Raw genomic sequence first — 15,022 nt, forward strand, 5'->3', positions numbered from 1 at the left:
TCAGGGATGGATGACGAAGGGTAGGGCCACATGGTTCCTCCCCGACTCTATGGTTCAAATCATTATTAATACAGCACATAGTCCAGCACACTTAGGTGAAAAAGCCATGTTAGACAGTTTGCAGAATCTCTGGTACAACAAACATTTACGAGCAGCCGCAAAACAGAAAGTGCGTACTTGCATGATCTGTTGTCAGTTCAATCCAGGAAAAGGTGTCCCCGTGGAACAGGGTGGATTTCATCCTCCTGACCATCCGTTTGAAGTCCTCCAGATGGATTATATCCAGATGGACAGATGCCGAGGATTCAAGTATGTCCTCGTAGTCGTATGTGCTCTTTCCCGATGGACAGAAGCATATCCAGTCCCCGATTACACTGCTGCAACCACTGCCAAACAGCTGGTGCGTGAGTTCTTCCCACGGTACGGTTTGCCCCGTGTCGTGTACTCTGATAATGGACAGCCATTCTCGTCCGAGCTAATGAAACAGGTATCACTCCTGTTAGGTTACCAATGGAAGTTCCACTGTGTCCGACATCCTGAAGCCGCAGGTCTCGTAGAGAGACATAATCAGACCCTGAAAACACGCCTAGCCAAAATATGTGCTGAGAAAGGTGTAGATTGGATAGTCGCCTTGCCAGTTGCACTCTTTTACATGCGAATGGTAGCTCATTCTAGGACAGGGCTATCCCCGTATGAGGTGGTCTTCGGTAGGCCTCCGAATATGTGGGGGACGCCTATGCCCCGTAAGATTACTGATGTTGACAGTTCTATGCTGACAGATTACTTGGCATCCTTGATGTCTGCACTACAATCTTGTCGTTCACAGGTCGCGACTGCCTTACCGGACAACACCCAAGTAAAACCGCATGAAGTCCACCCTGGTGATCTGGTCCTCGTGAGGAATTTCGATCGGAAGAGTCCGCTGGAACCCAGATGGAAGCAGCCCAAGTTGGTGTTGATGTCCACGAGAACTGCAGTCAAGCTGGAAGGTAGAAAAGGATGGCTACATTCGAGCCATATTAAAAAAGTTCACGGACTGTGTCCAGACGTTCTGATTAAGGACAGCCCACTTTCAGAGACTGATTCTAAACTCCCCCTGCTAGAGAAAACTCCCCAAGAGGAGTACCGTGCCAAGTTGAGGTCTAGTAAGTCAGACAGCGTTTAATTGTTTAAGTCCCCCTGGGTGAAGCGGTTAGACAGGTTTCTGACATGAATAAGATAGACCCAAGCAGTCAGAGAGATAGGCGTAACGAGAAAAGAAAAAAATACTGTAAAGTTTTGCACAGCGGAAGCATATTTGCCTTGATTTCAATGTTTCTTCTGAGTCTCACGATTATATGCGCAAGTTTAATGTTACATGTTTTTTCCCTCTTGATTCACATGTACATGCTTCCTCTAATGACACTGTAGAGCACACTTTTAGTGATCTGCCCCCACATGAACTGTCCTATCGTTTAGCCATGCGCAACAATACATTCATCCGTATGTTACATTATTCTCACCGGACCAGCAATGCCACTAATTGCTGGGTATGTGGCCGACTCCCTCCCTATGAGAAGTACAAGGGAGCTCTGCCCCTCTTTCCTTATCCGTTCACACAAAATGGTTCGTGTGGTGCATGGTTTACTTTAATGTCTTCCCTAGATAGTAAGTCCACGGTTTCCCAAGGCAATTGGATATGGGGGAACCTGAATACAGTCATGAATAAAATATGTTTCCCAGACCGAGAAGGTCTTCCCCAAAGGACAGGGACCGATCTAGAAAATGAAGTGTATGGATTAGGTAATTTTACACTTAACCTCATGATCCTGAATGTGCAGTCTGAGACTAATTCGGACTTGCCGTTTATTACAGTTTTGCCAGTGAAAGGTGAATTATGCGTCAGAAAGAATGGTTCCGTACATCTAGGACACAGTGATTGTAATACTGTTGTCGAATTCAGTGATAAAGGAAAGTCTACTTTCAAAGCTTCCCGCCATTCCTATTTCATATGTGGTCAGACAGCCTATGTACGTCTGCCATTGGATTGGGATGGGACGTGTTATATTGCGTTCCTATTGCCACCTGTTTTCCTAGCTCCGCCTGATTATCACAGAAATCCAAATCTTGTACATTAGAGACATAAGAGAGACCTTCCTCCGGTTATCGATTATTCTGAATCATCATGGGATCAGTACAAAGATTACATTAAAGGATATTTTTGGTTTATAGGTCCTGTCCAAAACAGTAAAATAATCCGAAGATTGAACAGAACATTAGAAGCAGTAGTGAACGAGACTACTTCTGCCTTAGGTAACTTGACCGAGGAACAGTCTGCTATGAGACTTGTTGTTCTTCAAAATCGCCTTGTCCTTGACGTCATCCTGGCAGATAGGGGTGGGGCTTGTAGAGTCATCAGATCCAGTTGTTGCGTGTTTATTCCTAATAACGCGCCATCCGTGTACAAAGCCATAGCGAGGCTCCATACCATAGCCCATCAGATGCACCAGAATCCAGGCTCCTGGACTTGGTCCGGTTGGTTCTGGAGTGTGATATCCGCCTGGGGATGGAAATTGTTATCATTCCTTGGAGTAATATTGGTCATAGTATTCAGTTGTTGTCTCTGTCTGCAATGTGGGCCAGCGATTTGCGGCTTGTGCGCCACAGCTTGTATTCCCCATCCAAGTACACGTTCCCGAATAAAGAAAGATGAACAAATGATGCTTTATGAACAGATAGATGGTCTCATGAACATAGATATATCCTGAAGGGTGTAGTAGGGTCCAAGGAGGGAATGAGGTAATAGAAATTTTCAGGTAGCTAATGTGTCCCCCACTCGCACCCTATCCATGCACCCATGTTCCATGTATGTCGTGTAACTTCTGTTCTGTACATGCTAGAAAGACGCAAATACATTTGCGTCCATCCTTAACATGTTAGCTATCCAGTCATGCAAAGAAATCCCGTTGATTAAGCTCCTATGCCTATGGTGCCAACGTCTTTATATGGTGCACTTCTGAATTCCGCACACGTTTTTCTCCATGTTTCCTGGCCCAGTCGAGCTAGGCCCTTAAACGAGGCCCTGAGCCTCATCTCTCCTGTCTCCGAAAGCTGTACGCATCCCTGACCCCTGCCTTACTTCCTGCCAGCAAGCGGTGCCCGGCTCGGCCTGGACTGCCTGCCAAAAGTGTATTTTGCCTACAGTTATCTGCTCAGCCTCCTCGAAAACACATTCCAGTCTAGTGAAATAGGTAAACATATTCCCGGCTGCAGAGCAAAGGGCCCGGCCTTCCTGTCCTCCTTGCAAGTGATTTACTGAATCCGTTACCATGGTAGGGCCATGGCTCCGCACGTTGCACCAAGGCACGTAAGCATGCACTAGCATTCAGTATTGAATGGCCCCTGCCCGAGAGACCTTTTACTTCAGACACTACATCCTCTAAACATGAGATACCAGATATGCTATAGGCACAGGTTGCCCTGACATCTCAGACACCAGTCTCCTCCACTAGTGCTAAAGTCAAAGCCCCCAGTTCTCCCCAGTTCCACGTCATGCTAGTTGCGCGCGCATCCAGGTTAAGGGTTTCTGCTGATTCTGCAACTTTCTCTATGCATCCACCCACATGTGACGTATCTTATGACGTTTCTCTGACATGTACAGTGCACGCCCATGTGTACACCCTTTTACACGCTTCCTGTTACGCACATGTGTTCTTATCTCTCTTTTCACCTGTTACGCCTACTGTATTGGTTTCCACTGTACCATTTTACTATATATAATGTGTAATGTTAATAAAACGTTGAATGTCCCTTCCTGAACCTTAGAGGTGATGGAACATGATATCCCATCCTCGAGGATCATTGTCCATTAAAGCCCGTATGACTCAGATACCACGGACTCTGCCTCTCATTTGAATGAGCTGTCTTGTATTGATAATTATATGGAAAAATGATTAGGTAAAATTTATTTACCACAGGTGCGGTCTTTTCGAATAATCTAATAAGCGTCCGGTATGGCTATGGCGATGTCGGGAGCAGAAGATGTGTTCATCCATGTTTCAGTAAGGAAGGCGATGTCAGGTGACGCAGTGTTGATTAGGTCCCAGAGTTCTGTTGCATGTCTGTGGACCGAGCGGGTGTTCAGTAGGATGCACTTCAGGTGGTTAGGTTCGGAGCTGTGTGTGGAGGAAGTGGGTTTGGTGAGGGTCCTGAAGCAGTTGAACTTGCAGGAAAGGCAGGCGAATGGGCCGTGGGTACGTCCTGGAGTAGCTTCGCAGCATAGTGGTGTATGTCCGGGGTTGAGGGCGAGGAGAGTAGCGGCATCATATGTGACTCTAGAGGGTTGGGAGCGGCGGGGACCAGGGGGTCTGGCGATGGGCGCGGTCCAGGCGCAGACGGGCGTAGACGGGCTTACCTTTGGTGCACCTTCGGCGCGCATGGAGCGTGACCGCTGCGCGTGAACGCTGCACGTCGTCTGTACTGACATATGTAGATAGTGGGGGGGAGGGGCGAGGGAGGGTCAGCAGGGAGGCGGGAGCGTGAATGGAGGGACGGGCTGGGACTGCACAAACAACAAAATGGCAGCAACAATAAACAACAGTGATCAGGGTGAGGTTGGGGCGAGCAGTGAACACAATAACAAAACACACAGCAGCGCTATAGTTACAGCACGTTAAAGCAGAGTGCAGCGCTATGAAATGTTGCGAAAAGAAATGCAGTTACAGAGCACAAGTAGCGTCTAATCACAGGCACAATGCGGCGCTAAGAAATGTGGCGAAATGAAATGAAGTTACAAAGCACAAGTAGCGTCTAATCACAAGGCACAATGCGGCGCTATGAAATGTGGCGAGATGAAATGCGAAACCAATTAAATGCAAGCAAAGCACAGGCAGCGTGGAAAAAAGCGCTTCGATACCAGGTGGAATTGCGGGGAGCGGCCGCTTCTGTACAGGACAATCAGATTAAGACATATGTAGTTATCTAGGATATTAAGACATATGTAGTTATCTAAGATATTTAATTTGCCAAGAAGAATCTCTAATCAAGGCACTAATTCTTAAATAAATCGTGGAAATCCCACAAAAAGAAAACATTTAGACCCCAAAACATACCAACATGATTAGAAAACGGTACTCCGAAAGGGTACCCATACTGAGAGGGTCCCTGCAACCTATTAACATTGGTAAACCTAGTATTATATTGCGATGCCCATATTTTACCTTAGGTATATTTTGATTGCGTATATACCAGCCATATATAAATAAGACAATGGAATTCTGAAGTGTCACGAAGTTCACTCACAGTGAAGAGGGGAAGTGTTTCAATTCCTATTGCACAATCTAAATAAAAAGAAGAAAAAGGAATCAATTACTAGTGAAATGACATAGAACTACAAAATAGGAAGTCAGGACCAGGAATGCTATTTCGACAGCTTGGACGGAATAAAAGGTACAGTGTTCAAAATTGTAGAGGAGAAATACATCTTGTGACATAAATTACATTTTAAAGACTAAGGATAAGCACTCAATAGGTGTTCATGCATATATATCGATCAACGTTAATGGGACTACAAAGAATCAGCTAAATATAGCCGGGAAATACGCCATCTGAGTACCACGTAAAGATGTAAGAAGGGGTATACTGATGGCCCCACACTCGAACATGATCATAAAAATCAGACAACACTCACAAGCAAAGTTGTCAAACTAAAAAATAACAACAATTTGTCTGAAAATAAAATGTAAATGCATGGAAGCGTAAGTGACTTAAAATGGGCCAACAAACAATATGGGAGAGTTACCCCGATATGTAACACCCTAACTAGTGTGTGAGGTCACCAAGAGCTGACCTTCAGATCTTCCGGCGACAAGACTACCAGCCACTTAGGTCAGCCCTTGGTGACCACCTTTGGCATAGGAGGAACTAACCCTATCTTGAGATATATTGGATTGTTCTCAGGCAGTAGCTTGGGTATAGGACCTGATTAAAACATTTTGGTCCTCCTTCCCCCCTTTCGTTTTGAGATAATAAAAAATTATGAACATTAAAATGTAACTAATTATAATGTAATTAACTTCCCACCCCAATCCCCTACAAGCCTCAAACCCACTAAAACATTACAATAAATAAATAAAATTGAGTATTTTGGTAGTGACAGAATTTTTGACACAATATTCACGTCAAAAGATATTTCCTCTTTGATATTTAAGTCATTCACCATGGAGGTGACCAAGGCAGGAATAGCAGTGACCTGTTCACTCACCAACCAGGATACTGATGGTGGACACGGAGCAAGCAAATCTTCTATATTGAAAAGATGAGGAACACAGAACAAATGCAACAACAGAATATGAGGGAATAGCACAAGTAGCAGTATGCAGCCAGTAGGGAAATGATGAAAGAGGAAAAAAGTGAAAAGGTGCAGAGCTGAGTGACAAAATAACAAGAGTTGCAGCAATTACAACTACAAGGTGTTGGCAATCAAGGAATTGTCAGTAACAAAAACCTTTGTAAATGTGCCATCTCTCATGACCTGGAAGTTACCCTTCACACTCTAGTTACTGTTGGGCATTCTAGTCTATGTCCGAGGCACAAATGCTCCGCTTGCCTGGTAATAGTCTTTAGTGTTAGCTGGTTGTTCAATGCAGTGGAAATCCAGTTATAGAAAGTGAGTAACCCTGAGGTTGCATTCTGATTAATGTTTGAGGTGGGGGTTAGGTGATAAGAGGTCCAATTTTTTCCATTGTCTGTATATGGAGATGCTGTTTATGAGTGTTGCTTTCTCGGAGGAATTGTTATAGACAGTTATTTTAATCATGAATGTAATGGTGTGGTGGTCCCTCAAGACGAGAGTTTCCTTCTCAGAGACATGTCCCAGTGGGGTGAATTTTATGTCCAATGTGTGCATAGTGAATTGGCCCAAGAACGATATGTTGAAGGCGGAAGGCCTCAAGATCCTACATAATGGCAGCTGTTAAATGCTTTTGGTCAAACCAAGTGTTAAAGTCTCCTAGTATGTTTTGGTTGAGGTGGTTTTGTATTGGCTAGGTGACAGTGGCTAGTAAAGTGCCCTAACAATTTCTGTGATTGGGAGGGGGTCTACACACCAAGAGAAAGGAGCAACCAAAGGTCCTGAATGAGGAGACTCCGCAGTTGTAATTGTATTACACGTAAATCCCATTTGAGTCGGGCCCACAATTTGGGAGAGCTAATGGAAGGCAAAATCTGAACCTAAATAAACAAGCTCCTAGAATGGAGCTCTATGCCTGGGGAAACCTCGCCTTACAAGGATAAGGGGAAGGTTGATTCAAAACTTTACTAAATGATTGAAGAACTCTCAAAGCAGCAACTGAAGCTTCAGACAGAATGCTCCTTTTTATTTTCTCTCAGTCCAAACCAGGAGTAAGTGCCCCCTGGTGATAGAAAAAACAGGTGGCCCAAGTGGAAAGTGTTTCCTTGTGAGTATCTCTAGTCAAATGACAATAATTGTCCAAAATTTCCTCTTGGAGACTCTTTAGAAAGTTACTTGTAAAGAGGTGGACTTGGAAGGTGGGGGAGTTCAGGGTAGCATCAAATGTAAGACCAGCAGTAGGGTACAGCAGGAAAAGGGGAGATTTTAAACAAGACACTTTCACAATATACAAAGTCCACTGCCGGGCCTTTAAACAAAGGTCTCACGCATATGTGCAACACAACACATTTGTATTTACTTTGACTTTTACCCAGTCTTTAGGTGTCTTTTTCAGTCAGGTTGCACACACCATTCATCCAGACTCACTGGACGCAGAACGAGCTGGAGAGGCACTAGAATCATGTCTCTGAAAATCTTACAGTAATCACTATGAGAGGTGTTTTGAAAGTTTATTTATTGATAAAGAAATGAAAATTCAGTTGTGTGGGATTACATGTTATTGCAGCAATGAAAGTCAAGGAACCCTTGAAACGTGAGCAGCTTGTAAATTAGTCCAATATTTGAAATGCACTTCGCTATTTCTCTGTCAGCATTACACGAAATGTAACTTTGTCTTAAATTGTGTCCAGCCTTGAGCTGTTAATTGGTGGTTGTATCATTAGTGAAAGTATTATGAGAATGGTTTGGTGTTGGTGGTAGTATTGCTATTGTGGTGTGGTATTGGAGTTATTTTTGTGTGGTATTGGGAATGGTATTGTGGTGGTGGCATTGGTAAGAGTGGTATTGATGATGGTGTGATGGTGATGCAGGTATTGGTGGTTTTGCTACTGGTGGTGGTATTAATGGTGGTTTTTATGGTGGTGGTGTGGTATTGGTGGTGGTGGAATTGCTGGTGGCGTTAGTGGTGTCATGGCATTAACATTTTGGTGGTGATATTGTTTGGGCTTGTAATGGTGATGGTGGTTTAGTGGATGTGACAGCGATATTAATTTTTGTAATAGTGCGGTACTGATGGTTGTGTGGTACTTGTGGCTCTGATCAAGTGCCCAAGTATTAAGTGTATGCAGAGGCTCACTTTCTAATTGCCTTTTATCACATAAGGGCAGCATGACTCCAAGATTGCCCTCTGGTGTCATGAAACAAAAGCAAGCATGAGTCTATGTCAGGGTCAGGCAAGCACTCAAGTTATGACAGAAGCATTAAAAAGCGCCTGCTTCATTAAAATGTTGCTTTATCTATGTAGTACATGAATAGGACAAATATTTGAATGCAGTAAAAGTTATGACGGTTGAGTGTACGCTTGGAAGCCTTTCACAGAAAATAGATGTATACACCCAAAAGCCACTAGCCTGAGCTTAGATTCCTACTCCTTTTGGACTGATCTAAGATGTGGTTGATAATGGCTGAAGTTGATAGCTGAAAAGGAAGATCCAAATAAGCTCATGGTTAAAGGGGTCTGAACCAAACGACAGTCGACGCATATTGTGAGCAATAGTGTGTGAAACAGCAAAAGAGGTACAAGGACTATAAAATATTTTTTTCATTTTTAATATTTCTAGATATCTAAGGCAACTCATTTGTATCAGAATACAATTGTAAATGGTTTTACTATGAACCTCCCATGAACTATAATTTAAATATTAAAGGTACCTGGTTTATACAAGTGAAGATTGGGTACTACACTCTTATAATGTGTCAAATGTGGCTATCTTTATAAAGAGGCTCTAACATACCACTTCACTTTAGAACTTTAGGTCGCTCTGAGTAATATTTATTAGAAGAGCTACTCAGAGTAATACTTACTGGGCATTGGGCGGCCCCAGATGTTATATCCAGTGAAACTGAAATTCTCTGCCTCCAGGCAAAAGTATGCATCTAATAGAGATAATCAGATGCATTATAATTAAATATTTTGTGAAGATAGTTCTTCTGCAAGTTCTGATTAATATCTACGTTTAAATGAAATATCCTCATTCACATATATTTTATTATTAAACTGTACGAGTTTCACTTCCATTTGCTCAATGCACTTGTCTTTGTGACATGATGACTACTGGAAGTGCGATCTTTTTCCCTTTTATTAATTATTTTGTTGAAAAATACTACAGCCTACAGCTCATTAGCAATCTTGAAACTGCCACCCTGTCTGCTTTAGAAGGTACAATGGGAAACCACATATGCAGAAGGAACTTTGTACCTCAGGGAGAGTTAACAAGGCGGAATAGTATATTAGATGCTAATATAATGTAATGTTTTTAATGGAAAAGGTATATTGTTGTGGGTATTTCTGCCCTACACATTTCTTACTGATATTATTGTTGGTCCTCGTATCTGTAAGTGTTTAATATGTAAAATGTGTTGATCGTTTTGCACCTGGAACACAGAATTATGCACAATGAGTCAATAAGCATAGGCCCATATTTACTGATGCTTGTGCTTGCGTAACTCCAAGGCATCCTTGACAGAAACATGATGGCACCCAGGAAGGGAAAGATGACCCGGACAACCCAGGGCCCCAGCCTCTAAGAAGGACAGAACCTGAGGCAGGCAGAGCGGTTGGATGACCAGCACTAGGCCAGCACCATGGTCTGAGTCAGCAAAGGCCCTCCCTAGGCAGCAAAAAGTGCTTTGGAGTACTGCGGTAAGTGACATCACCAATAATAGAAATATTTCTGTACAAGATTACTACACAAGCATGAATGGATTCGTCACTAAACATTTCAATGAAATAATACTGCACAAGCATAAAAGGATCCTACACTAACAACTACACAAAACTACACTAACCATTCTTCAATAAATACATTAAATAAAATAAATACAGTCTTCCAATTTTTGGGGTAACTTTTTATCTCTCATCTGTCTGCCAACTTGACTTATTGACCCCTCGTTGAACACCAAATTCACTTAACGAGGACTCATTACCTGACAAAGCCTGCAAAACTGCTTCACTCGGAGGAAGAACATTATCCCGTGTGTTGCAAAGTCATTCTGTGCCCTGGGAACCCACATTTTCTTCTGACTGGTATGGTGGTATCTGACTCTGACTTGTCCTGGGCTCTGCCTAACCAGGCCCTGGGACACTGCTATGCTGAAAACCCTTTGGGGCTTATTTACAAGCCTCTTGTGGCCGCCGGTACGTCCCTTTTTGTGACACAACAGAGGCGTAACCTGCTGCATCATATTTACAAGGACATATAAAGCCACCCTGCATGGTTTTCGTGGCCTTGTAAATTGGCCCCTTTACACATAAAACTTTGTTTGACATGGGTGTGCCAGAGGTGTTTCTGTGGTTGCTCATACACAACACCAATGGCTTCTGCCGCATTTCCAGACTTACGAGAAATCGTAAACCTGGAAATGCGCCAGAATACTACGCCTCCCCAGGGGAGGCATTGCGGGGGTACAACAAGGAGAAATCTTTTAACTTATCCTTCTTTTTTCCCCTCTTTCTATGCATGCTGCATTATAGAAATCAGAAAAATTGTTTATGTGCATGAAGGTGTCCTTTCCTGCACAAAAACAATCATCCCCTGATGCAGGCACCCTTGCACCATTGTGCATGGGTTTCTGCTTAGGCACAGGGCAACTAATTGTGCACCAGTGCAGGGGAGAGCACAGTGAGCCTTTATATTGTTGTAGATATGACGCATCTCTTTGCTTTTGAATTAATGCAGTGCTGCACAATTTAAAGGCTTGCTGCACCACGTTGCGTTAATTCCATGTAAATAAGGCCCTTCGAATACAGTGAAAAACCTGCACACAATAGGATACACTATGGGTTAGGGTATCCAGATGATTGGCATGACCTCCCCTATAAGGCAATAGTACATGATAGGGCAGGGAGGTTAAAACTACATTTAAGTCCCTAGTATATAATAGGGCATTAGGGGCCAGCAGCCCTTTCTGCACTTGCATGAGTGAACTGCTGAGAGGCTACGGTCTTTTAAAAGCAGCCCTGTGTTGCAGAACTGCTTTTAAATGTAAATTGTGCCCAAACTTGACTTTGGTGTTAGGGGTACTTACAAAATGATAAACTACAATATTTTGGTATATTAGGTACCTCCAGCATCTCCCCTAGGGGTGGGGCTCAGGTACTTATAAGGAGGACCCTGATAAAAGAGAAAATTGCACATTTGACTTCCCTCATTGCAGTAAAGTGCTACCCAAAATCAACTTTTGTGCAAGTGGAGTGACGATCTACATTATTTTTGTATATTCAGGACAACTAAAGTCTCTCTTTGCTGTCACGGGTGTGGGGGGGTCATGTAGCAATATACAGGGTCCTTGTAAAAGCAGTTTTATAGGCTCTGGTGTTGGAAAAATTGGGCATTTCCTTTTCCCCATTGTAGATCAATCAATCAATCAAGAATTTGTAGAGCGCGCTACTCACCCAGTAGGGTCTCAAGGCGCGGGGGGGGGGGTCCGTTACTGCTCGAAAAGCCAAGTCTTGAGTTGTTTTCTGAAGGAGAGGTGGTACTGGGTCAGCCGTAGGTGGATGGGGAGGGAGTTCCATGTCTTGGCCGCCAGGAAGGAGAAGGATCTTCCTCCAGCGGTGGCTCTGCGGATGCGTGGTACGGCGGCGAGAGCAAGGCTGGCTGATCGTAGCTGGCGGGTGGGTGTGTAGAAAGTGAGGCGGCTGTTGAGGTACTTCGGTCCCATGTCGTGGAGAGCCTTGTGTGCGTGGGTGAGGAGTCTGAACGTGATCCTCTTGTTGATGGGGAGCCAGTGCAGGTCTTTCTGGTGGGTCGAGATGTGGCTGTGGCGAGGGATGTCCAGGATGAGTTGTGCGGAGGCGTTCTGTATGCGCTGGAGTTTTTTCTAGATTTTGGCAGTAGTTCCCGCGTAGAGGGTGTTCCCGTAGTCCAGTCGGCTGGTGACGAGTGCCTGGGTGACTGTCTTCCTGGTTTCGGTGGGGATCCATCGGAAAATCTTACGGAGCATGCACAGGGTGTTGAAGCATGATGACGATATGGCGTTGACTTGTCTGGTCATCGAGAGGGAGGAGTCCAGGATGAAGCCCAGGTTTCGCGCATGGTCCGTTGGCTTGGGGGCAGTGCCCAGGGCAGGGGGCCACCAGGAGTTGTCCCAGGTGAAGGGCAATGACCCCAGGATGAGGACTTCCGTCTTGTCTGAGTTCAGTTTCACGCGGCTGTTCTTCATCCACTCGGCGACGTCTTTCATCCCTTCGTGTAGGCTGGCTCTGGCGGTGGCGGGGTCGTTGGTGAGGGAGAGGATCAGCTGTGTGTCGTCGGCGTAGGAGTTGATGTTGAGGTTGTGTTGGCATGCGATGGCTGCGAGGGGGCTCATGTAGGCGTTGAAGAGGGTGGGGCTGAGTGAGGATCCTTGTGGTACGCCGCAGATGACTTCGATGGCCTTGGATCTGAATGGGGGGAGGCGGACTCTCTGGGTTCTTCCGGCGAGGAATGAGATGATCCACTCCAGAGCCTTCCCTTGGATTCCGATGTTGTTGAGGCGCTGTACTAGGGTGCGGTGGCAGACAGTGTTGAACGCCGCGGATAGGTCCAGGAGGATGAGGGCCACTGTTTCTCCATTGTCGAGCAGGGATCTGATGTCGTCGGTGGCTGTGATGAGGGCGGTCTCGGTGCTGTGGTTGGCTCGGAAGCCGGACTGCGAAGGGTCGAGGGATCCGTTTGTCTCGAGGAAGGCGGCGAGCTGTCTGTTGATGGTCTTCTCGATGACTTTGGCAGGAAAAGGGAGGAGCGAGATGAGGCAGAAGTTCTTGAGGTCGGTGGGGTCCGCTGTTGGTTTCTTCAGGAGGGCGCTGAGCTCGGCGTGCTTCCAGCTCTCCGGGAAGGTGGCGGTGTTGAAGGAGATGTTGATGATGTCCCGGAGTTGGGGTGCGATGATGGAGTCTGCCTTGTTGAAGACGTGGTGGGGGCAGGGGTCGGTTGGTGATCCGGAGTGGATGGTGTTCATTGTGCGGGTGGTGTCTTCGGTGCTGACCGGGGTCCAGGTGCAGAGAGTGGTGGTGGGCGGCATTGGTTCGGTGGTTGGGTGCGTGGTCTGTGCGCTGAAGCTGTTGTGTATGTAGGTGATCTTGTGGTGGAAGAAGGTGGCGAGTGAGTCGCAGAGGTCTTGCGAGGGTGTGATGTCGTTGTTTCCGGCGTTGGGGTTGGAGAACTCTTTGACGATGCTGAAGAGTTCCTTGCTGTTGTGGGTGTTGTTGTCCAGTCGTTTTTTGAATATTAATGTTGTCCTTTTGGTGGTCCGGATCAGCTGGTGGTGTTTGCGGGTGGCGTTCTTGAGGGCAGTCATGTTTTCTGTGGTCGTGGCAACAGGCTTTTTCAAGGGTGTAGCAGTTTTTCTTGGATGTTTTGAGTTCATCGGTGAACCACGAGGCTTTCTTGCTGCTGGGTCTGCTGGGAGGGTTCTTCAGTGGTGCGAGGCCGTCGGCGCAGTTGGTGAGCTACTGTGTGAAGATGCGGGCTGCTTCGGTGGGGTCCGTTGCGCTGGTGGGAGGGCTCAGGCTGAGGGAGGTGGTGAGCTGGTCGGCGGTGATCTTGCTCCAGCTCCTGCGGGGAACTTGTTGCGGGTGGTGGTGGGCCGTGGTTCTTCTGAAGCTGAAGTGGACGCAGCTGTGATCCGTCCAATGAAGTCCGGTGGAGTGGCTGAAGGAGATGTGTTTGCTGGAGGAGAAGATGGGGTCGAGCGTGTGGCCGGCGTAGTGGGTGGGGGTGTTCACCAGTTGCTTGAGTTCAAGGATGGCGAGGTTGCCCAGCAGGGTGGTGGTGTTGGTGTCGTTGTTTTTCTCCAGGTGAAAGTTTAGGTCCCCTAGGAGGATGTAGTCAGCGGAGGGGAGGGCGTGCGGGCTGATGAAGTCTGCGATGTCTTCGCTGAATTGGGTGCGTGGTCTCGGGGGTCTGTAGATGAGGGTGCCTCTGAGGGTGGTCTTGGGTCGGTGTGTATCTGGAAGTTGAGGCGGCAGAGAAGATGTCGTTGGAGTTGGTCGTGATGCGGATGGTGTTCCTGTGCACGATGGCGATGCCTCCTCCGGTCTGGTTGACGCGGTCCCTCCGGGTGATCTTGTATCCGTCCGGGATGGCTATGGCGATGTCGGGCACTGAGGAGGCGTTCATCCAGGTTTCCGTGAGGAAGACGATGTTGTGTCGAGCAGGTTCCAGAGTTCCACGGCGTGTCTGTGGATGGAGCGGGTGTTGAGCAGGATGCTCTTGAGGTGGTTGTTGCTGGTGCCTGGTCTTTTGGGTGCGGTGCCGGTCCAGAGGCAGGTGAACTTGCAGGCTTGGCAGCTGAAGGGTCCGTGGGTGCGTTTCGGGTTGGCTAGGTAGCAGGCGGGGTTCTGGTCGGGATTGAGTGCGTTGAGGGTGGCGGTGTTGTAGGTCCGTCGTGTGAGCTGGCATCGATGAGGAGCAGGGGTCCTGGCGCTGGGCGCAGTCCAGGTGCGGACGAGCGCAGACGGGCTTGCCTTTGGCACGCCTCCGGCGCACAATCAGCACGCCCGCTGCGCGTTCGCGTGGACTCTGCCATAAATGGAGAGTGGGAGGGAGGAGGGAGGGAGGAGAAGCTGGGAGCGGGGTGGCAAATAGGAAGGGAGAGGGTACAGAAGGGAAAAGGGGGTGGGCCGTGGGGGAGCAGCGGCAGGGAGCGGGG

Source organism: Lissotriton vulgaris, chromosome 9 (genome assembly GCF_964263255.1).
Source record: "Lissotriton vulgaris chromosome 9, aLisVul1.2, whole genome shotgun sequence".
NCBI classification, from domain to species: Eukaryota; Metazoa; Chordata; class Amphibia; order Caudata; family Salamandridae; genus Lissotriton; species Lissotriton vulgaris.